The 23,736-nt window shown below is 41.0% G+C and overlaps 1 pseudogene; it reads right to left on the reverse strand.

Annotated features, from left to right (window-relative positions):
* Positions 1-12,581: 12,581 nt before the first annotated feature.
* On the reverse strand, positions 12,582-13,807 carry LOC101691345 (annotated as a pseudogene).
* Positions 13,808-23,736: the final 9,929 nt, after the last annotated feature.

The following is a 23,736-nucleotide window of genomic DNA, read 5'->3' on the forward strand; positions in this document are numbered from 1 at the left end:
TGAACTCTCCTCCCCCAACCACATGTGAAACTACGAGGAGTCACATAAGGTCAAATATTTCTGATAAACTCTTTTTGCCAGTTTATAAATGTTTATCTGAGTAGGAAAAGAATTTCAAGAATCAGGGATCTTCATTATTGTTTTCAGGATGCCTTCTTTGAACATCAAGCACGTGCTTTTTACCCTTCGTCTTCTCCTTCTGCTTCTTCTCGTTCTTCTTCTTCTCCTTCCTCCTCCTCTCCCCCCTTCTTCTTCTTCATTTTTTTCTTTCCCCCTTTTTGATATGTACATATTCAAAAGCAAAAACACTTTATTTCCTTAGTCTACAACAGAATTATTGGCTACTACCTTCTTCTTTTTTTTTTTAAGATTTTATTTATTTATTTGACAGAGAGAGATCACAAGTAGGCAGAGAGGCAGGCAGAGGCGGGGGGAGCAGGCTCCCTGCTGAGCAGAGAGCCCGATGCGGGGCTCGATCCCAGGACCCTGAGATCATGACCTGAGCCGAAGGCAGTGGCTTAACCCACTGAGCCACCCAGGTGCCTGGCTACTACCTTCTTTTGACAGTTATGGGCTCACTTGAAAAATCTCCTCAATTTCATTATATTCCTCCAAATACTGTTTGATTCTTCTGGAAACACTAATAAAAATAACTTGAAGTTCATACTCCACCTTTCCTTCAGAAAGATCCCAACATTCTTTACAATGTGTACTGATGCTATTCCTTTACATAGGCACACCACCTTTCCTTCGTGCCTTTCATCTGAGGATCACAAGGGGCACAACAAACATTAATTAATTCTTACAACAACCTTCTGAACTATAATTTTTATGTGTATATAGTAGATGAATCACCTGAAGAACCAGCAAAACACAGCCTTTGTAGGCAAGACTTTGTAGGCTTGGCACAACTTAACGTATAAATAGTCCAGTCAAATAGGTTAGAGCAGGACAGGCGGCACTGTTTTTTATTTAACTAAAACCACCAATGGAGTTTCACTAAGAGAATAATTATCCAAATAATGACTTATCTAGGTTTCTACATGCCACTCTTGGACTTCTGCAACAAACCCTACCAGAAAAAAGAAGGAAGTATAGTCTATTAATAGCTACGCCCTCCGTCTCATTGTCACTCCCAAGACAAGTGCTTCAGCAACAAAGCAGTTCTTGTCACTACCTGAAACTTTGATTTAGTATCAACACAGAGAAAGTGTGCCACAGGCTGACTCATCAACACTTTGCTTCCTACCTAGATTTCCCTGGAGTGTCTCTTCTTCAGGTGTGTAGCTCTCTGAGGCCTATTTAGCTAAAGAGAGATTAAATGTTCATTATTGTCATGTAGGCTACTCTTTAAAAGAGAATCTATAGTGGAAAATATTCACAAGAAAATGGACTCTTTCTTTTCTAAGTTGACTCGCCAAACAACTGAGGATATATACCAACAAATGCTTTGCTCAGGGGATCTGATTTTATATCCTTTCCTTTATTGAAAGCTCACCTTTATTCTAGATTTTTAGTATAGAAACTTTCAAATATATTCAAAAGTAGATAGAATGATATAATAAGGACCCCATGCACTCATCACTCAATTCTAACAATGATCATTTTGGCTCTTCTTAAATATATTTTTTAAAGATTTTATTTATTTATTTGATAGTCAGAGATCACAAGTAGGCAGAGAGGCAGGCAGAGAGAGAGGAGGAAGCAGGCTCCCCGCTGAGGAGATAGCCTGATGTGGGGCTCGATCCCAGGACCCTGGGATCATGACCTGAGCCGAAGGCAGAGGCTTTAACCCACTGAGCCACCCAGGCACCCCTCTTCTTAAATATTATGGCCAGGAAGCGTACACTTTGCAGGAAGTCCCAATACAATAGCAACAACACAGTCATCTCAGAGATCCTCATGGAAAAAAAAAAGAGAGAAACAGCTTCATAGAATCCTGAAAGCCAAATTTTAATTTATTTAAATTAGATTTATGAAATAAATATACGTATACATGCCATAGGGCAAAGTTATGGGAAGATTAGAAAACTGTGTCGCAAAATCAAAGAACAGAATCTCTAAGCTCTAAGTAACAATACTATCACCATTTATTAAGTCAAATGCCAGAGACTTTACAATGCCTAGTACACACTGACCTCTTATTTATCAACAGTACCATATGGTATCTGTGCTTTCAGACAGTGGAAACACAGGTGCCTGGGTGGCTCAGCTGGTTAGGCCTCCGACTCTTGGTGATCTCAGGCCTGTGGGATCGACCCTGCCTTGGGCTGTGAGCTCGGCAGGGAATCTGCTTGAGATTATTTCCTTCTCCTACTGCTCCCCTCTCTCTCCCCTTGCCCCTCCCTCTCCCACTGCCCCTCTCCCACTCACGCACTCTTTTTCTCTCTCTCTCTCAAATAAATAAAGGAATCATTTAAAAAAAGGTGTGGAGGGGCACCTGGGTGGCTCAGTGGGTTAAAGACTCTGCCTTTGGCCCAGGTCATGATCCCAGGGTCCTGGGATCGAGCCCCACATCAGGCTCTCTGCTCAGCGGGGAGCCTGCTTGCCTGCTTTCTCCTTTCTCTCTGCCTGCCTCTCTGCCCACTTGTGATCTCTGTCTGTCAAATAAATAAATAAAATCTAAAAAAAAAAAAAAAAAAAGGTGTGGAAACTGAGGCCTGGAGAAGTTAAGTAAGTGACTTACAGTCATACATAGCTAGTAAGCAACAGGATTAACACTTGCCATTTTCTGATTTTAAAGCCTCTGCTTTGTTTTATAAACTGTAGCCAAATAACCTACTGAGGTCTACTCAAAAGACATACGTTATGGGTGTTAGAGGGGAAGGAAAACGGCAAACATCCAGTTTGGTGGGAACATGGAAAAACCCATAAGAATTGTTAAAGTTTTGGGGTGCCTGGGTTGAGTAGGTTGAACACCTGGTTGGTCTCAGCTTAGGTCTTTTTTTTTTTTAAGATTTTGTTTATTTATTTGCCAGAAAGAGAGAGAGCGAGCACGATCATGAGCAGGGGGAGCTGCAGGCAGAGGGAGAAGCAGGATCCACGCTGAGCAAGGAACCCAAAGTGGGATGAGAGTCCAGGACCCTGGAATCATGACCTGACCTGAAGGCAGACGCCCAATCAACTGAGCCACCCAGCCATCCCCCAGCTCAGGTCTTAATCTCATGGTCTTGAGTTCAAGCACTGTGTTGAGCCTACTTAAAAAAAAAAAAAAAAATAATAATAATAATTGTTTAAGTTTTAGCACCAAAGCTAAGGCAAAAGAGTTATTAATTCTACCTTACATTTGCTCCATTTAAAAAATAGCCTAGAATTCTTAACATGATGAAATGAATAAATATGTCATTTGCTCAGCAGTACAATAACTTAAACTAGCCATAATTGCATAGTAAGGCATAATTTAACCTTGCCCACTGTCATAAAGCCAACTTAAATCAGAAGCCATGCTAAATAAATCACCACCAGTCCATTGTCTAAATTCATCATAAGCTCACACCATTCAAGGGCAGTGCATTAAAACTTGAGTTTTATTGGCTCAGTCATCCTTACCTTTTCTAACAAACCTTTTGTCAAGGAGACACAAAAGCAAGTGCGATTTTGGTTGGCATATATGTGTATATATATATATATGCCAACCAAAATCGCACTTGCTTTTGTGTCTCCTTGACAAAAGGTTTGCTAGAAAAGGTTAGAAAAGGTAAGGATGACTGAGACAATAAATGTATATATAGAAATGTATATATATACACATACACACACATATATGTGTATACATATAAATTTATATATAATATATACCAAAAATTTTTTTATAAAAATATATATATATGTGTGTTTGTGCGTGTGTATATATAAATTTTTTTTCTTTATTCTTTATAAAGGACCTGGGACCATTTTGTGTCCAGATTCTACTGTTTAATACTTTCTTTTAGGGGTGCCTGGGTGGCTCAGTGTGTTAAAGCCTCTGCCTTCGGCTTGGGTCATGATCCCAGGGTCCTGGGATTGAGCCCCACATTGGGCTCCCTGCTCAGCAGGAAGCCTGCTTCCCCCTCTCTTTCTGCCTACTTGTGATCTTTGTCTGTCAAATAAATAAATAAAACCTTTAAAAAAATAAAAATAAAAAATACTTTCTTTTAAAAAAATTTCATTAGAGGGACACCTGGGTGGCTCAGTTGGTTAAGCGGCTGCCTTCGGCTCAGGTCATGATCCCAGCGTCCTGGGATCGAGTCCCACATCGGGCTCCTTGCTCGGCAGGGAGCCTGCTTCTCCCTCTGCCTCTAGCCTGCCACTCTGTCTGCCTGTGCTTGCGCTTTGTATCTCTCTCTCTCTAACAAAAAAAAAAAAAACAAAAAAACAAAAAATTTAATTAGAGAGAATTATTTTGTTTTAAACTCACATCTATTTTGCTCCATTTAAAAATTTAGCCAAAGTATTTACTACATATGCAAAATTTCTTTAAAAAAATCCAGAAGCACCAAATAAGTTATAAAGACAAACAGCAGTTTCTTGTCCCACCCCTTCATACTACCTCCCAGTGATTGCCTCAGAAAATTAAATACTTTTTTCTTTTAAACCGTTTTAGCTGTTTGTGTATATAAGTATTTCCATATTCCTAGATGATAGCCTTATAATGTTTCCTCTTGATTTACCACTTTGAAGACAGCAGCCAGTGACTTCCTGGCATGGTAGATGGTAACAGATGGATATGTATTTTTTTTTAATTTTATTTATTTATTTGACAGACAGAGATAACAATTAGTCAGAGAGGCAGGCAGAGAGAGGGGGAGAGAAGCAGGCTTCCCGCTGAGCAGAGAGCCTGATGCGGGGCTCGATCCCAGCACCCTGGTGTCATGACCTGAGCCAAAGGCAGAGGCTTTAACCCACTGAGCCACCCAGGTGCCCCCAGATGTATACATATTAGTTGAGTACATGCTATATGCCAGATACCGCTCTGTGTTTTGGGGATGCCACAGGTGACAAAACAGACAAATCCCTGACTTTGTGAAATTTACCATAAAGTGGATTAAATCTTTTTATAACGCTTCCATCCACTTCCTACTCTTCCAATGTGATTGATTATACCATAATTTTTATTTTAGCTAATCTGTGTTTATATTATGCCCATATAAATACTGTTTACTTTAGTACTCCAAACTACTAGGGTTATATTTCTTCTTTTTGCACTTCTTGAGTACTTTTTTTAAAAAGATTTATTTATTTATTTCCATGAGACAGAGGGAGCACAGGCACAGCAGGCAGGAGCAGAGAAAGAGGGAGAGAGAAACCCAAGCCCACTCTGTGCGCTGAGTGGGAAGCCCAAGGGGGCCTCGATCCCAGGAACCTGGAACCAGACCTGAGCAGAAACCGAGTCTCATGATTCACGGCTGCGCCATGTAGGTGCCCCACTTCTCGAGGACTTTTAAAATTAAAATAAAAATAAAGATAATAGGACTTTAAAATTGTTACAACAGCTCAAACAGATGCTCAGTCCATCTATCATCAGTTTTCCCCAAATGCTCCTATGCAACAGAAAATCAGCCAGTTCTTTCATTTTCCTAGAGACTCACATGGGGAAGCATCTGTTTGTTTCAGTTGATATTGATTGTTCTATAGACCTGCTTCTTCAGGGCTGCATTGCACGGGTTCCTGGATTCCATGCCTTCCTCTGTCTCATCTCCATCCCTTTTCTGTTGGAGTCCATCTTTAGTAAAATCTAGAGAAGGGTGGACAAAAAATACATTTTCTGCATCCACAAATACATGAAAATCAATCAATCAATAGCACCAAAAAAGTTAGAAGGACAAACAGTAGTTTCTTGCCCCACCCCTTCAGACTACCTCCCAGTGATTACCTCCGAAACAATTACCATTTTCTTTCTTTTCTTTTTATTTTTTTATTTTTTTATTTATTTACTTGATAGAGATCACAAGTAGGCAGAGAGGCAGACAGAGAGAGAGAGAGGAGGAAGCAGGCTCCCGGCGGAGCAGAGAGCCTGATGCGGGACTCCTATCCCAGGACACTGGGATCAGACTGAGCCAAAGGCAGAGGCTTTAACCCACTGAGCCACCCAGGCGCCCCAATTACCATTTTCTTTAATCTATCTTCTGGTTGAACAAGCATTTCCCTCAGAATTCTCAAAGCATCGCTTCATCGTCTTGGACCATTCAGTGCTGATAACAGAACTGTGATGTCATTCTCTCCCTTGTTCCTTTGTCTAGGACCCATCTTTTCCTCTTTGGAAGCTTTTAGAATCTTTATCTCTTGCAGAGTGACAAACCTTTGTATGAAAATGTTTTCATTGCTCAGAGTATCTGGGCTTTTTCCACTTACAGGCTCCTGTCATTTGGGTCTGGAGAATTTTCTAGGGCTATTCCTGACAGTTTGTTCATCCGTATTTACTCTCTCGTTTTTGTTTTTAAGATTTTATTTATTTATTTTGGGGGGGGGGAGAGTGGGGGAGGGAAGAGGGACAAGCAGATTCCGCACTGAGCACAGAGCCCAGCCTGGGGCTCCGTCTCACAACCCTGAGATCCTGACCTGACCTGAAATCAAGAGTCAGACGCTTAACTGACTGAGTCACCCAGGCGCCCATACTCTTTGCTTTTGCAGGAATTCCACAATTTGGATTTTGGTCTTTTTGTATGGATCCTTTCATGTCTTTTATTTTCTCCTGTCTTTCTTTGCTTGCTGGGCGATTTCATTAACTGCCTTTTCCAACCCTTCTAATTACATTACTATTGTGGCTATTTATTTTTAATTTCTAGGCTATCTTCTGTGTGCTCTGTTTCTGTTTTGTTTTGTATTTTAAATGAATGTCATATAATTTCTTCTCTGAGTTTTGGAGTTGGTTTTCGTTTTTTTTGTTTTGTTTTGTTTTGTTTTTTTAAGATTTTATTTATGGGGCACCTGGGTGGCTCAGTCTTTAAGCATCTGCCTTCGGCTCAGTTCATGATCCCAGGGTCCTGGGATTGAGCCCACATCAATGGCTGCTTCTCCTACTGCCACTCTCCCTGCTTGTGTTCCCTCTTATGCTGTGTCTCTCTCTGTCAAATAATAAATAAAATTTTTAAAATATGTATTTTATTTATTTATTTGATAGAAAGAGAAAGCACAAGCAGCAGGAGTGGCAGGCAGCCAGAGGGAGAGGAAGAGGGAGAAGCAGGCTTCTCGCTGGTCAGAGAGCCCAATGCAGGGCTCGAGGACCCTGGGATCATGACCTGAGCTGAAAGCAGACACTTAACCCACTGAGCCACAAAGGCGCCCCTGAGTTTCGGAGTTTTAAAGAGTTTTCTTCTCCCTACATTGTCTCTGTCTTCTTCTTTTTCTTTCTTTTCTTTTTTTTAAGATTTTATTTATTTATTTTTGAGAGAGAGCATGAGCAGGGAAGGGAGGGGCAGAGGGAGAAGCAGACTCTTACTAAGCAGGGAACCTGATGTGGGGCTCCATCCCAGGACCCTGGGATCATGACCTGAGCCAAAGGCAGATTCTTAACCAGTTGAGCAATTCACGCATCCACAGAAACAGTCTTTAAATCACACTTCCAAATTTTCTGCGTGAGCCCATTAGCTCAGCTGGGTGAAACATGGCAAAATAATGCCAAGGTCGTAAGTTTGATCTTCATGAAAGTCCATCAGCCATACTTAATATTATAGACCATCTTCTCCCCTACCTCACAGAGTCAGGAATATTGTTTTGGATAGCTATAAAATAGGCAAGGAATAATCTTGCTTTCATTTCCTGCTACTGTTAACATTCTGTATCCTAGGTCCTGAACTATCTGCAACATGCTGCTATAGGAACTTAAAAGAAACAACAACAACAAAAACACTGGCAGATTAAAGGGACAGGATGAGAGAAAGAATACAGACATATCAAGATAAATCTGTTCATGTCTGCTGGGGGAGAATCATCCCATATGGTTCCCAGTGTTTCTCTGGAAGCAGAGTTTAGATGTCTGTTTGTGGACAAAAGCTTATTGGGGACTAACTCTCAGGGAGAACACGGTAGGGGAGGGAGGTCAGTGGGGGAAGTTGATCTTGGTGAAGCCGCAACAGAGGCCTCAGCTGGTCGCTCAAGGAGTCCTGGAGCTGGAAGTCCCTACAGAGTTGTCCCACCTTGAGCCAAGACATCAAGTTTTATAACCACGCGTTGACCTGTTATGGGGTGAGAACTATCCCAGAAAGGGAGCATGACCTTCTGGAAGAGTGGCCCTTATCAGCTGTCAGCAATTTCTAGAGAGTTTTGGTTTCAAAGTTGTGAGTCTGCACTCCTGGCCGTGTTCACCATATACCCTATAGAGTACGGTCCTCTTGAACGTTCAAAAGCTAAAATATTGGTTCTTCTTTTTTTTTTTTTTTTTTTTTTTCCTTTTTTCCCGTTTCTCCCAAGTACTTATGGGAAGAAGAAAACGAGCAGTGCAGGGGCAGAAGTGCAACTATGTTTGAAGTGAGAAGAAACAAGGGATCTGTTCAGTCTGTAACCCAGAGAATTCACTTCTGAGAAATGAAATTAATGGAATTGACTCTCCAGGGTTTTGGGTATTTTAATTCATGTTACTTTTGCTTTTTGTGGATTTTGAGTTTCTTTACTTTGGTTAACAATCATTTTTAGGTTTCATTTATTTATTTAAAGTACGTTTCAAGCCCAGGGTGGAGCCCATCGCAGGGCTTGAACTTTCCACTCCAAGATCCCGACTTGAGCTGAAACCAAGAGCTGGACAGCTAATGGATGGAGCTACCTGTGCACCTTTAACTATCACTTTTTTGTGTCCTATTAACTGGAGTTAAAATACATTCTGAATGTTTTCCTTTTTCAAAGACTTTGGCTCAGGTCATGATGTCAGGATCTTGGGATCCAGCCCTGCGTTGGGCTCCCAGTTCAGCTGGGAGTCTGCTTGTCCCTCTCCCTCTGTCCTTTCTGCGCCTCATGCTCTTTCTATCTCTCTGTCTCTCTCTCAAATAAAGTCTTAAAAATAATAAAATACATAAGTTTTTAAGCATATATAGTTAAAAGCTTTTTAATAGTAAATTATTTTAATGTATACAGCAGTGATATATAGTACTACATATACTTTACACTTTAAAATTGTATTTTGGGGGTGCCTGGGTGGCTCAGTCAGTTAAGCGCCTGCCTTTGGCTCAGGTCATGATCCTGGGGTCCTGGGATCGAGTGACCAAGTGCCTCATGGATCCCTGCTCAGCTCGCTGCTCCCCCTGCTTGTGCTCTCTGTCAAATAAATAAATAAATCTTAAAAATATATATATAAAATAAAATTGTATTTTGTTGTCAGTAGAAATATTTTTAATGCTTTAAAAAAATCCTGAGCAAACTAGGCTATCAGCTAGAGAATCCCCATCTCCAGCCTTCCTCTTACTCTCCCCCATCTCTCACTCTTGCCCTCTCCCCAGCTAGCATGTATATATGTTATTTCATCTCTAGTAATTACATTTCACTTCTCGCTAAAGATGGAGAAGTTTAACATCTTTTGATGCATTTTGTTATTGTTAAAAAGTCATGGGGCGCCTGGGTGGCTCAGTGGGTTAAAGCCTCTGCCTTTGGCTCAGGTCATGATCTCAGTGTCCTGGGATCGAGCCCCGCATCGGGCTCTCTGCTCAGCGGGGAGCCTGCTTCCTCCTCTCTCTTTGCCTGCCTCTCTGCCTACTTGTGATCTGTCTGTCAAGTAAATAAATAAAATCTTAAAAAAAAAAGTCAGAAATTCAGTATTTCCTAAACAAGTATATATCAAAACCGTTGGAGAAAAATAGCTAAATGGAACAATGGTTTGAAACTTAATTCTGTTCCCTCAAGTTTCAAGTCGGTGGAAAACCAAAGGTAAAGGGAGAAAGGGAACCTTCACAGCCTAAAAATCTGTTTCTCATTGCTGTTGGGAAACTGAAGAAAACCAGTCAACTAACCCAAAACTTGAGAGAGGGAGCAAATTTTTGTTAAGTGGTGAATTAATGGGTTCAACGTGCCAAGATGCACTAATGATGGCAAGCAATGGCTGAGTCATGTGTGGGGCATGGCTGAGCTTGGATTCCAAAAGGCAGCTGAATTCAGTGTCATGTGGTTATTGGGAACAAAGGCAGCTGATTTCTCTCTGTCACAATAAAGCCTGGGAAGATGGTTTCACATCATCTCAGAGAATCTTCAAGAAACTCTGCGGAGGCGCTTGGGTGGCTCAGTGGGTTAAAGCCTCAGTGGGTTCAGCTCAGATCATGATCCCAGGGTCCAGGGATGGAGCCCCGCATCAAATAAATAAAACAAATCAAATGAATTTTAAAAATCTTAAAAAAAAAAAAAAAGAACTCTGCAGGTCAGGCTCACTTGGTTAGAATCTGTTTCATATGCTCAGTGTTCCTGTCTTTTTCTCAGCAAGGTCTCCATCACCCATGAAATCTCAGACCTATGAAATTCAAAGTGCACTCCAAGACGGACAATGAAAAGTGTTCTTCCTGTTCTCTTCCTCAGAGCTCTCATTCCCTTCCCAGAGGCAAACATTGTTTCCAGTTCCTGATGTATTTGCCTCTAAGATATTTAAGAGTGAGGTTTTAAAAATCTACTCTTCATTTCTGTTTAGGCTGCCACCACTCCTTATCATTTAGAATCTATAAATGCAAGGGCCTATTTAGCCAGAGCAGCTCCATCCTGACCCTGCCCGGCCCCCCTTCAGGGAACTTACTTAAAAACAAGTCTCGGAAACCAGTCCCAGGTAACAAAGCCCAAATACAAGTGTGGGTCAGGCCAGATGGAGGTATCCAATTGGTGGGGGCGCATACCGTCTCCCTAGCTACCAAGGAGGAGATGGGCCCCGCCCTTTGGGTGTCCTTTGGGCACCAATTCTGACCAAGGTGATAGGCTAGTTCAAATATCTACTATAGGGTAAATTGTAATTCAATTGGTCACTTATGTGTGACCTAGCAGGACTGTGCAGCTTTCTCTGTGTTACAATCTCATTGGCCACCTGTGCGTGGCCAGGCTCAATCACATGGCCTTTGCCCTTAAAAGCTAGTCTGTGAGGCAGAGAGAGGTCGTCTCTTTGCAAGAGACGGCCCTGCCTGGTCAGTTTGATTCTCGATGCTTGGCGCGAAATGAAGTTTTGCTTAACCTTCACTTTGTATCAGTCTCGCTCCTTTGACCATGGACCCAACATAATAACCTTGAAAATGAATTTGGTCTTATGAGTTTGTAGTAAACCTTAGTGGCTCTTAATGATCAATTACTACTTTTAGGAAAAAAAATGATCCTAAACAACGGGTGTGCCCTTGATTTTTCCTGGGACAGATTTCTATAGTTTTCAGGGATTATATGGTGAAATTTCTTTGGGGGCCAAGCAGAAAATCAAAATATGTGTGGGAGGGACGCCTGGGTGGCTCAGTTGGTTAAGCAGCTGCCTTCGGCTCAGGTCATGAACCCAGCATCCTGGGATCGAGTCCCACGTCGGGCTCCTTGCTCAGCAGGGAGCCTGCTTCTCCCTCTGCCTCTGCCTGTCATTCTGTCTGCCTGTGCTCTTTCTCTCTCTCTCTGACAAATAAATAAAATCTTTAAAAAAAAAATATGTGTGGGAGAAGCCAGAAGGAGGTTGTAGATAGTGTACAAACAGAAATGGCTAGTTTTAAAGTATTTCAAATACCAAGAATGTTATGTAGATAGTACAACTGAACTATATAATTTGTGGTCCCTCATTTTACACTTCACTCTTCTTAACAATTGTAATAAGTACAAAAAAATCTTAAGTACGTTTACCTATCATCAGCCTTCTAACACCTAGCCTATTTTTCTAATTCCTTAATAATTACAAAGAGCAGCTCAATAATCTTAGGATCCTAGTAGATAATTTGATTGGGCCCCAAGGAATTTAAATATAGTATGGAAATGTTATTTTAATTCCATGAGGCAAAATCACAGAGTGCTTAAAGACACAGGCTGCGAAGCCAGAGAGACCTGGGTTTGAGCCTTGAGGTGCAGAGCCAGACTGGACAAGTCACCTTTGCTTAGCTTAGCTTCTAATTTATCTATAAAATGGGAATAATAATAGTTGCTTTGAAGATTATATTAGATAAGGTAGGTTAAGTGCTTAGCCCAGCGCTCCAAGGTGGGCCCTGAGGCACACCTGCCTAGTCCTCAGAAATTATCTCTATTATCACTACTTCAAAGACCTTGATACAAACTTACACTCCTTTGCACTTGAATTCCTTCTTAACCAATTTTCCTGCTTATTTTGTTTTACTTTTTTAAAGATTTTATTTATTTATTTGAGAGAGAGACAGTGAGAGAGAACATGAGAGAGGAGAGGGGCAGAGGGAGAAGCAGACTCCCCACGGAGCTGGGAGCCTGATGCAGGACCTGATCCTAGTCCTCTGGGATCACGACCTGAGCTGAAGGCAGTTGCTCAACCAACTGAGCCACCCAGGCGCCCCACTCCTGCTTATTTTAATTCAGAGGTCATTTCTGACGAAAGGCAGAAACAAAATATTAATTGATTCATTGAATGAGAACTATTATTTATTTATTTATTTATTCCATTTGAGATTAGTCATTCATTAACTGACCAGATTACAAAAACAATCAAGGTAGATACCTTAGTTCATCCTTCCAATAAGCCTATTGATCTGGTCTTCCTCATTGCCAGCATCTCCACCTTCTACAAAATGGGTGGTCTTTTTCTTCATTCCCTGCCTCGTGGAGAAGATAATCTGAAAGGCCCTAGAAAGTTGCTTCTTTGAAACGTTTTCCAGCAGTATAGATCTTGAAAGACCCTGGAGCTGCACCCAAGAATCGAACAGCACGCCTCCACTGGATGCAAACTGCAAGAGGTTTATTGGTTACACAGGCGCCTGCGGACCCATCAGCCTTTGTGGACTGAGCGTGCTGGGCTAGGTTGGGGAACAGATTATATAGGGCAGGGTTGGGGTGGCGGGAAGCAAGCTTACAGAAGCAGATGCAGGTTACAGGAATCTGATTGGTAAATTTAAATCAAGCATTGTCAGGCACTGGGTTTAAGGCAAGGACACAACGGTTTGTTCTGGTGGGCCTTGGCTCAGCACTCTGGAAAGTCCCAGGTACACTCTATTCCTCATTTGTCTTTTCTTTGACAGACCGGGTGATCACAGACAATAGACATCCTGGTATGTGTTGCCATCCGGCTATGGAGGCAATAGGTTGCTAAAACAAGCCTTTAGCAAGGGGAGAGGGGTCTTTCAATCTCATGAACCAGATCCTCCACGCAGACAACGTGGTATTTACCAAGAGATCGGGCAATCAGTGTGTCATCTGTCAGATCAATTTGCTTCTTGTGGATTTTGCCATAACCCCTCTTGTAGATCAATTCATTCCCCGACTTCAGGTTTGGGTACCCCCATGCTGTATATGGTTCCATAATCCTTAGCATGTTAACTGAAGCCTTGTTGAACTTAACAAAGGTGCCATTGAAGATCTGGTGAAGGCAAAGAAGCTGCAACTTGAACCTTTGGGCTTGCACCTTGATACCGCTGATCCTGATGACAAACTCCAGTTTGGGTTCCGCAGGTACTGTAGAAGTTGCCATTCGAATCTCAGTTCTGTGGAAAACCAAAGGTTTTCTTGGCATCCTCGCCATTCGAATCTCAGTTCTGTACACCTGCTTATATTCCTAGTGGTAGTGCTTAGCTTTTTCATAGATAAGCTTCCTCCTTGCCTTTTGAAGCATCTTTTAAGCAAACTTCTTCCTCCGACACTTGATCTTCAACGCTGTGAAATTCCTTCTCTTCTTTTTAAGGGTTTCTGGCACAGCAGAAACCTTCATTTTCTTCTCTTCTGCACCCTCCATGGTTCTGGCCAGAAAAGAGGAAGTCCTATTTATTTATTTTTTTACAGAATTTATTATTTATTTATTTGACAGAGAGAGAGAGAGAGACAGCGAGAGAGGGAAGGGAAGCAGTGGGAGTAGGGGAGGGAGAAGCAGGCTTCCCGTAGAGCAGGGAGCCCCAACCTGTCTGGGGCTCGATCCCAGGACCTTGAGATCATGACCTAAGCCGAAGGCAGACACTTAACAACTGAGCTGCTCAGGCACCCTGAGTGATAAATATTTGAGTACTTTGTATATGATGGGTACAATTCAAGACAGAATATTGAAGACAAACTTCCCTTTCTCTGGGAGTTTGCCTAGAATGAGGGAGATGGACAACAAACAAATTAATTTGTACAGGATGCAATTTCACCTCCCGACAGGGGCGGGGATACGAAGGAAAGCAGACCAGGAGCCTGGGGCTATGGTGGTGCTGTTAGAATGGGGGGAGAATCCTGACAAACCACAGTTGATGCACACTTCGTTGACACAAAGGCAGCAACCATGAACTAACATTGCCGCTGGACTCACGAAGTGGGCTGGTTCCTTTTTCTTCACACCCTTCTTAGCATTTTCTTCAAGGCTTAGTCTAGCAGGTTCCACCCTTCCTGGTAATTTAATGCTGGAGCCACTCTCTTACATTTGCTCTTGACTATGGACTCTACTTTCTATCTTTCGTATTTTTTGTTAGAAATTGATATTACAATATGTTGTACACTGGGAATTAATATAATATTATATATAAATTATTTCTTGATTAAAAATACAAAAACAGGGTGCCTGGGTGGCTCAGTTGGTTAAGCGACTGCCTTTGGCTCAGGTCATGATCCTGGAGTCCTGGGATCGAGTCCCACATTGGGCTCTCTGCTCAGCGGGGAGCCTGCTTCCTCCTCTCTCTCTCTGCCTGGCTCTCTGCCTACTTGTGATCTCTCTCTGTCAAATAAATAAATAAATTCTTTAAAAAAAAAAAAACCAGCAATAGAGGAACAGAGGAACACCACCACTACCACCACCAACTACAAAAACCATGTTTTAAAAATCGAGATCATCAGAGCACTTCCTGCATAACCACAGTGACTTCTTTGGGTTCTGCTTGGTATTAGTCATCACCACAGACATTTGCACATCCTTCCCCCAATACTTTGCTGATGATACCTATAGACAAGTAGCCATCCTTCCACGGAGCATGTCTGGCTTCTTCCTATACAAATCTGGAGACACAATTATTTTTTGGTATGTCCACAAAAACAAATCTCCACAAGATACTGAGAAGGAAGGCCAGTTTTTATTAGAGATTTCATGAAAAGAAGAAGTTGAAGTGTCATAGGGCAGAGGCTTTAACCCCTGAGCCACCCAGGCACCCCTTTTTCTTTCTTTTTTTTTTTTTTAAGTAAGATTGTAATTATTCATTTATTTGAGAGAGAGAGGGAGGGAGAGAGAACAGGGGAGCAGCAGAGGGAGAGAAACAAGCAGACTCTGTGCTGAGTGCAGAGCAGGACAGGGGGCTCAATCCCAGGACCCTGAGACCATAATCTAAGCTGAAATCAAGAGGTGGACACTTTACAGACTGAGCCACCCCAGGTGCCCCTCCACTGGGAATTAAGCCTCCGCCTTCGGCTCAGGTCGTGATCCCAGGGTCCTGGGATGGAGCCCCACATCGGGCTCTCTGCTCAGCAGGGAGCCTGCTTGCCTGCTTTCTCCTTTCTCTCTGCCTGCCTCTCTGCCTACTTGTGATCTCTGTCTGTCAAATAAATAAATAAAATCTTAAAAAAAAAAAAGAAAAGAAAAAATTCTATAAATAAATAAATAAATTCCCGGTTGAACATTGTCCCCCTTCCTCAAATGTTACCAGCCTTCCATCTCTCGCTTTCTCTTAATCCTTCATCCACCCTCGTGGTAGAGTTAACTCAGCATTTTTCAGCCTCTCCAAGTCGTAATTGTCAACCTTCCCATAGACTTTTGAAGTGTGGCCTCTCTGCGTAGATTTAGCAAAGCAGGTCTGTCCCTGGGAAGGGAGCCTTCTGCTCCCTTCCCTCTGATCATCTTATTTCTGTGTTACATTCCTGATGATCTTTTTCAAGGCCAAATCTTTTGGTGAACTCTTGTTCTCTCAATCTTGCTGCCATTCCCTGCTTGGATGTCCCACACATAGGTACTTTATTTGATCATGTCTCAAATCAAACTTACATTCTTTCCTGTCTTTCCAATTCTATTCCTTCTCTATGTCTGCTGTTTCAGAAAATGGTACCACCAGCCCTCCAGGTACTCCCAGGCAGACACCTGGGAACCATCCATGACTCTCCCTTTCACACACCTGGATTATCACTGCCCCCACCCATCTAGCAATCAGTCACCAAGTTCTGTTGTGTCTATTTCCTAAGCCATTTTCAATCTGTTTTCTTTTCAACCACTTGCGAGGACAAATGGTTCCTTTCTGCTCAAAAGTTTACCATGATGCTCTATTGTTTGACAAATAACATAAAAACCTGCGGCACCTGGGTTAAAGCCTCTGCCTTTGGGATCCAGCCCTGCATCAGGCTCTTTGCTCAGCAGGGAGCCTGTTTCCCCCCTCCTCCCCCGCCTCTGCCTACTTATAATCTCTCTGTCAAATAAATAAATAAAATATTTTTTAAAATCTTTAAAAATTAAAGAAATAATGGCTTTATAAAATGGACACTAACATGAAAATACCTTATTGTGATGAGAGGGTTGTCAGTTTTCCTCTCAAGAAAGCCATTTATATCTGATTAATTTGTTAGACATAACTTTCACTATATCCTTCTTCTTCTTCTTCTTTTTTTTTTAGTGTTTGTTTTTATTAAAGATACACATGCCTCTAAGGAGAAAAAGAGTTTCGTGAGTTTTTTTCAAAAAACATTTTTATTTATTTATTTGGGATAGAGCAAGAGTGAGGAGGAGGGGCAGAGGCAGAGGGAGAAGCAGACTCCCCACTGAGCAAGGAGCCCAACTGGGGGCTCGAAGCCAGGACCCTGGGATCATGACCTGAGCTGAAGGCAGAGGCTTAACTGACTGAGCCACCCAGGCACTCCATTCATAAGGTTTAAAACTAAAATGAGCAGACTCTGTTTCATCTCAGCCATTTCTCTGCAGAGATAGCACTTCTCAGCTCTTTCATCAGTTCATTTGGGATTCTAGATCTATACACATGCTACCTTTCTACTTCTGAATTTCAAGCTTTAGGTCCTATTATAAAATGTTCTTTATTTCTTGGAAGATTTTATTTATTTTTAAGTAATCTCTATACTCAATGTGGGGCTCAAACTCCCAACCCCAAGATCAAGAGTCACATGCTCCACTGACTGAGCCAGCCAGGAGCCTGTAAGATAAAATGTTTTATTACAATTATATAAAAACTATTAACAGCTAAGCCAAGTAGTAAGCTATGATAACTATGTAGAACTTTTCCCCCCTTGATATTATTAACTGTCTTTTTTGAAACTGTTGTTATACAGTTAGTTTTTTATATACTAATTAATATTACAACCCTCAACTCTTGGCCAGTAATCCAGATCTCTTCTCTATTCCTTCAAATATAATATTAGGTATTCCTTTTTCTTTCTTTCTTTTTTTTTTTTTTAAGATTTTTACTTTTAAGTCACCCAACATGGAGCTCGAAGTCATAACCCCAAGATCAAGAGTTGCATGCTCCCCTGAGCCAGCCCACTGCCCCTAATATTAGATATTCTTTCAATTTAATCCTCATGGCAAAATGTCCATGGAGCATTTTAACCTGCTCCAGTGTGGGCCAGTTGTCTGCTGCGTGACATCCTAGTGTCTCCTTTTCACCAGTATCCTGAGAATTCTCCTCGTGCCTCTTCTTGAACACCCCACATTCCTCTTTCTTATTTTACCTTTTGCCCTAATTTTGGTGAAGCAAACACATCAGTAGCTTTCTAAGAAAGAGAGTATGTGGAATGTAAACTTTTGAGACCTTGTATATTTGGAAATATCCTTAATTTTCTGTCATAGCTAGTTGGGAGTTTGGTTAGGTATATAATTGTAGGTTTGAAATAGCTTTACTTCAGAATTTTGAGGGGGTCTCCATTGTTTAATAGCTCTCATTGTTGCTGAGAAGCTGTATTTGTTTTCTACTTTTGTTAATAAATCACAAACCTATCAGCTAAAAAAGAATATCCATTTACTGGGGTGCCTGGCTGGCTCAGCTGGTAGAGTATGCAACTCTTGATCTTAGGGTTGTAAGTTTGAGCCCCTTGTTGGTTGGAGAGATTTGTTTAAAATAAAACAAAAAGTTAAAAAAGAATATCCGTTTGGGGCACCTGGGTGGCTCAGTTGCTCAAGTGTCCTCAAGTGTCTGCCTTCAACTCATGATCCCGGGGTCCTGGTATTGAGCCCCGCATTGGGCTCCCTGCTAAGTGGAGAGCCTGCTTCTCCCTCTCCCTCTGCTCCTCCTCATGCTTGTGCTCTCTCTCTCTCTCTCTCTCTCTCTCTCTGCGTCATATAAATAAATAAAATCTTTGTAAAAAAATAATATCTATTTCATGGATGATAATTCTGTTTTTGGTCAGAAATCTGAGCACAATGACTGGGTTCTCAGCTCAAGATACACAAGTCTGAAACCAAGATATTAGCTGGACAGAATTTTTGTCTGGAGAATCTGGGCAAAATTCACTTCCAAGCTTATACTGGGGTCTGGCATAATTCAGTTCTTTGTAGTCATAAAACGGAGATCCCCATTTCCTTGCTTCCTGCCAGGTAGCGACCTCTCTCAGCTCCTACAGGTGCCTGCATTTCTTGTCATCCAGCCTCCTTGTCTTCGAAGCCAGTAATGGACCCTCTCCTTTGCCAGGAAGAATCCATCACTTTTAAAGTCTCTTTTATTTTATTTTTTTTATTTTTTATACTTAGTATGTGCAGTTTATTATGTTAGTTATATCTAAATAAAACTTCAAAGAATAAAGCCATTACAGATAGAGTTGAAGCTCCACTCTGCCTTCCCTACTACCATTCTCCAGATGACGTCTAGCTTGAATTTGAGGCTTATCATTTCTATGCATGTTCTGTACTTTCAGTTCATGTTTGTATCCATAAACAATATATAACATTGTTTCGTATAATTGTATCATTTTATAAATGGTATACTTTGTGCATCTTTCTACAATTTGACTTTGCAGTTTTTAAAAATTTTTATGTATTTATTTATCTAAATTCAATTAATTAACATGTAATATATTATCAGTTTCAGAGGTAAAATTCTGTGATTCATCAGTCTTATATAATACCCAGTGCTTACTACATCATGTGTCCTCCTCGACATCCATCACCCAGCTACTCCTTCCCCCATCTCTCAGTTTGCTTCCTATGATCAAGAGTCTCTTATAGTTTATCTCCCTCTCTGATTTTGTCTTGGTTTATTTTTTCCTCTCTTCCCCTATAATCCTCTGTTTTGTTTCTTAAATTTCACATATGAGTGAGACCATATGATAATTGTCTTTGATTGACTTATTTCGCTTAGCATAAAACCCTCTAGCTCCATCCACATTGTTGCATATGGCAAGATTTCATTTTTTTTTAAATTTATTTATTTGACAGACAGAGATCACAAGTAGGCAGAGAGGCAGACAGAGAGAGAAGGGGAAGCAGGCTCCCTACTGAGCAGAGCCCAATGCGGGGCTCGATCCCAGGACTCTGGGACCATGACCTGAGCCGAAGGCAGAGGCTTTAACCCACTGAGCCACCCAGGTGCCCCAGATTTCATTTTTTGATGGCTAAGTAGTATTCCATTGTATATATATGCCACATCTTCTTTATCCATTCATTTGTTGATGGACATCTGGGCTTTAAAAGCTCTTCTAGTGCTGACCAGGTCGAGCCTTTCTTAAAGCTGACTCTGCCATGTAACAGAACCTAATTATGGGAGTGAAATGCGTCATATTCATGGTATTCATATTCATAGTACTGGTGTACACAGAGGATGGGAAATCTTGCAGTCAGAATTCTACCAAAGAAGTCTAAAGTTATTCTAATTCATGATCTGTCATTTATATTCTATTTTTACCTCTGGAAGCTTGTAGACTTTTTCACTGTTTTCAGGTTTTTGAAATTTCATTATGTGCCCTCCTATGGATCTTTTTAATGATTGTGCCATGCACTAGGTAAGTCTTTTCAGTCTAGAAACTCACATATTTCTTCTTTTTTTTTTTTTTCATTCATTTATCTAATTGAGAGAGAGAAAAAACAAGCTGGAGGGGCAAAAGGAAAGGGAGACAGAATCCTAAGCAGACTCCTTGCTGAATGCAGAGCCCAACGCAGGGCTCCGTCCCACAACCCCAAGATTGTGACCCCAGCTGAAAACAAGAGCTGGATGTCCAATTGATTTTGCTGCCAGGTGCCCCCGAACCCTCCATCTTTCAATTTAATTTGCATATGTTCACTGATTATTTCCTTCCTTTCATTTTCTCTGTTCTTGTTTTCTGGAACTCTAATTACTTGAATGCTGGTCCACCTGGATTAGTTCTTTAATTCTTCTCCCTTCTCGGGACGCCTGTGTGGCTCAGTTCATTAAGTGGCTGCCTTTGGCTCAGGTCATGATCCCAGCATCCTGGGATCGAGTCCCACATTGGGCTCCTTGTTCTGTAGGGAGCCTGCTTCTCCCTCTGCCACTCTGTCTGCCTGTGCTCGCTCTCTCTCTCTTGCTCTCTCTGACAAATAAATAAATAAAATCTTTAAAAAAAAATTCTTCTCGCTTCTCTCTGTTTTCTATCTCTGTTTTTCATTCTACTTATTTTTTCATAGCAACATTTTCCAGATATTAAAATTTTCATTTAGGTTCTCAAAGGTTAATTTACAAGAGCTGATTTTGTTTTGTTTTGTTTTGTCTTGTTTGTATAATGAATGCTCTTTCCATGTGGCATCATGTTCTTATTTTATGCATGCAATGTTTTATGTCTCTTATTTCTTTGAGGATATTAGTGCAGATTTTCTTTTTTTATTACCTTTCTGTTCCCATAGTCTCTTTGCCATCCAGGTTAGCTTTACATATTTGTTAGAAGTTTTCCTAAGAAAGCCTGGTAATTGTGATCTTTGGTCACCTGTTTTAAACCACAAAAAGCTGATTGTAAACTCTGAGCCCATGATAAAGTCTTGTCAACCAGGAAATTTACTGGACAGTGAGCTGCTTTCTGCCACCATGTTAAGGAACCCCCAATGCTAGTATCTTTAGGTCTTTCTTTTTTGGACAGCCTAGCTAGTCCTGGAAAGACATCTCAAAGTCTTTCAAATATCCTTTCAAGAGGTTGTTGGCCTAGTTTTCAACTTCTTGGAGCTGAATAGGGGAAAAGAACTGAGGCTGTATGTTCTTGGTAGTATGTCAGGAATTCAAAATCATCTTTGTTTTGGCACCAACATTAATATATGCCATGGTTTTCTGTGTTCACACCCAGTAGAGTGTGTAGAAAGTATTCTTTACGTCTCATCTTTGTTTATTGAATTTCTATCATTCTTTAGATCTAAGCTCAACTGACCTGTCTAGAAGTAATTCTTCCCACCTTTATAATGGTTTAAAATATGGTTCATACCACTCATAGTACTTTAAGCACACCTGCCTTGAACTGTATTGAATTGTTTACTTATCGGGGCGCCTGGGTGGCTCAGTGGGTTGAGCCCCTCCTTTGGCTCAGGTCATGATCCCAGGGTCCTGGGATCGAGCCCTGCATCGGGCTCTCTGCTTGGCAGGGAGCCTGCTTCCCCGTCTCTCTCTGCCTGCCTCTCTGCCTATGTGATCTCTGTCTGTTAAATAAATAAATAAAATCTTAAAAAAAAAAAAAAAGAATTGTTTACTGATGTTTTTACTAGGGACAAAGTCTTTCAGGGCCATGACTATGTCTATATAATGGAGTTTCCCGTCAGAGTGTCCTGCTTTTATAGGCTTTCAACAAATACCTGTTGAATGAGTGTCAGACCAGAGAGTGATTACAAAATTACATCAGTATTTTCTAAGATGTGTCTCTAGGGATTCTTTACTTTAAGGGCTTTCTGGAGAAACATTTTTAATCTTATTCATTTGGTTTTAGAGACATTCAGAAAAGTGTATTGTGTGATTGGAAATGTAACAAGAATAGAGAAATATAACAGCCCACCATCTTGTGTCACGTAACTCCCACACAGAACAGTAAAAGTGTCAAATATATAGATATTAAGATAAAGGTTTTTTTTTTTACCATTTCCTTTTCTGAACCACTGCCAAATTATTGTCAGAAATTCTATAACAGCAGGCACTACCAATTCTAAAATAATTTGAAACCAACTACTAACATTAGCTATTTTTGGATGGTTGACAATGCATGTAAGATGTCTAGTCATTCTTATTCATGCTGCATTTCTTCAAACACAATTCAACCTGAGCATCCTAATGCTTTTTTCTAACAGAGACAGTCCCCCCAAACCTTCTTTTTCATTCTGGAAAACCCCTTTCTCAGTATTAGCCATGTAGGTAAGTGCTTGGTGTATCAGAAGAACTTTTTTCTTCTTTTTTCTTTTTCCAGTTCCATCATTAATTTTTTTCCTAATATTTACTTATTTTTAAAATTTCTTTTCAGTGCTCCAGAATTCATTGTTTATGCACCACACCCAGTACTCCATGCAGTACATGCCCTGCACAAGACCCACCACCAGGCTCACCCAACCTCCCCCCGCTTCCAAAACCCTGTTAGCTCCTCAGAGTCCACTGTCTCTCATGGTTTGTCTCCACCTCCAATTTCCCCCAACTCCCCTCTCCTCTCCTCTTCCTATGTCCTCTGTGTTATTCCTTATGCTCCACAAATAAGTGAAACCATATTAATTTTTTTAAAAAGATTTTGTTTTCTTATTTGACAGAGAGATAGAGGGAGCCAGAGAGCACAAGCAGGAGGTGGGGAGGGGTTGGGGGAGAAACAGTGGAGGGGGGAATGGCAGTGAGAGAAGAAGCAGCTCCCTGCTGAGCAGGGAACCCAATGTGGGGGCTTGACCCCAGGACCCTGGGACATGACTTGAGCCAAAGGCAGATGCTTAACTGACTGAGCCACCCAGGCACCCCTCCATAGTTAATTTTTGTGGAGATGTAAACTTCCTTTTCTTGGTCTCAGTTTCATTTTTTTAAAAATGACAAAGAAAACTCCCTAAAGTTAATCATCAAAACTTTTTAAAAAGCATCTTGGAAGAAGAAACTTCTGGAAACTAGATTTTCCCCTGCTTTCTGATTCACTGCAGGTATTATGGTGACAAACCTAAAACTTCCTCCCATTTACTTTTTTTCCAGTTCTTAATTTCTCCTTATCCTTCAAGCTTCAGCACAAATTTTACCCCCTTTACTAAGTAATCTAGGTTAAGTGCAAAACAGTTTTGGAAGTGTAAAAAAGATGAAGAAAAAAAGTAAAAACTTATAATCCTATCATTTGCAGAAAACAATTTATTAGTATTTGGGAATATCTCCTAATTCTTTTTTAGGACACAAACACATACATAATTTAATTTAAAAATTGTATATGAAGTTAGATCATTATTTTGAATTTTTTTAAAAAATATTTTTTAAAAAATTTATTCATTTGACAGAGAGAAAGAGAAATCACAAGTAGGCAGAGAGGCAGGGAGAGAGAGAGAGGGAAGCAGGCTCCCCGCTGAGCAGAGAGCTTGACTGGGAGCTCGATCCCAGGACCCTGAGATCATGATCTGAGCCAAAGGCAGAGGCTTAACCCACTGAGCCACCCAGGCGCCCCTATTTTGAATTTTTTAAGTGAAAATTACAGTATGAGTCTTTTCCCATATTGTAATGTTTTTCAGGAGACAGAGTACTTAAGAGGATAGCCCGTAGCATCAAACTTTTCTCTGGGTTCAGATCTTATCTTTCCCACTTATTAGCTATGTAACTTTACATGCCATATCTCTCTATGCCATAG

The sequence above is a fragment of the Mustela putorius genome, unplaced genomic scaffold, assembly GCF_011764305.1.
Source record: "Mustela putorius furo isolate JIRA1106 unplaced genomic scaffold, ASM1176430v1.1 tig00003942_pilon_pilon_pilon, whole genome shotgun sequence".
NCBI lineage: Eukaryota > Metazoa > Chordata > Mammalia > Carnivora > Mustelidae > Mustela > Mustela putorius.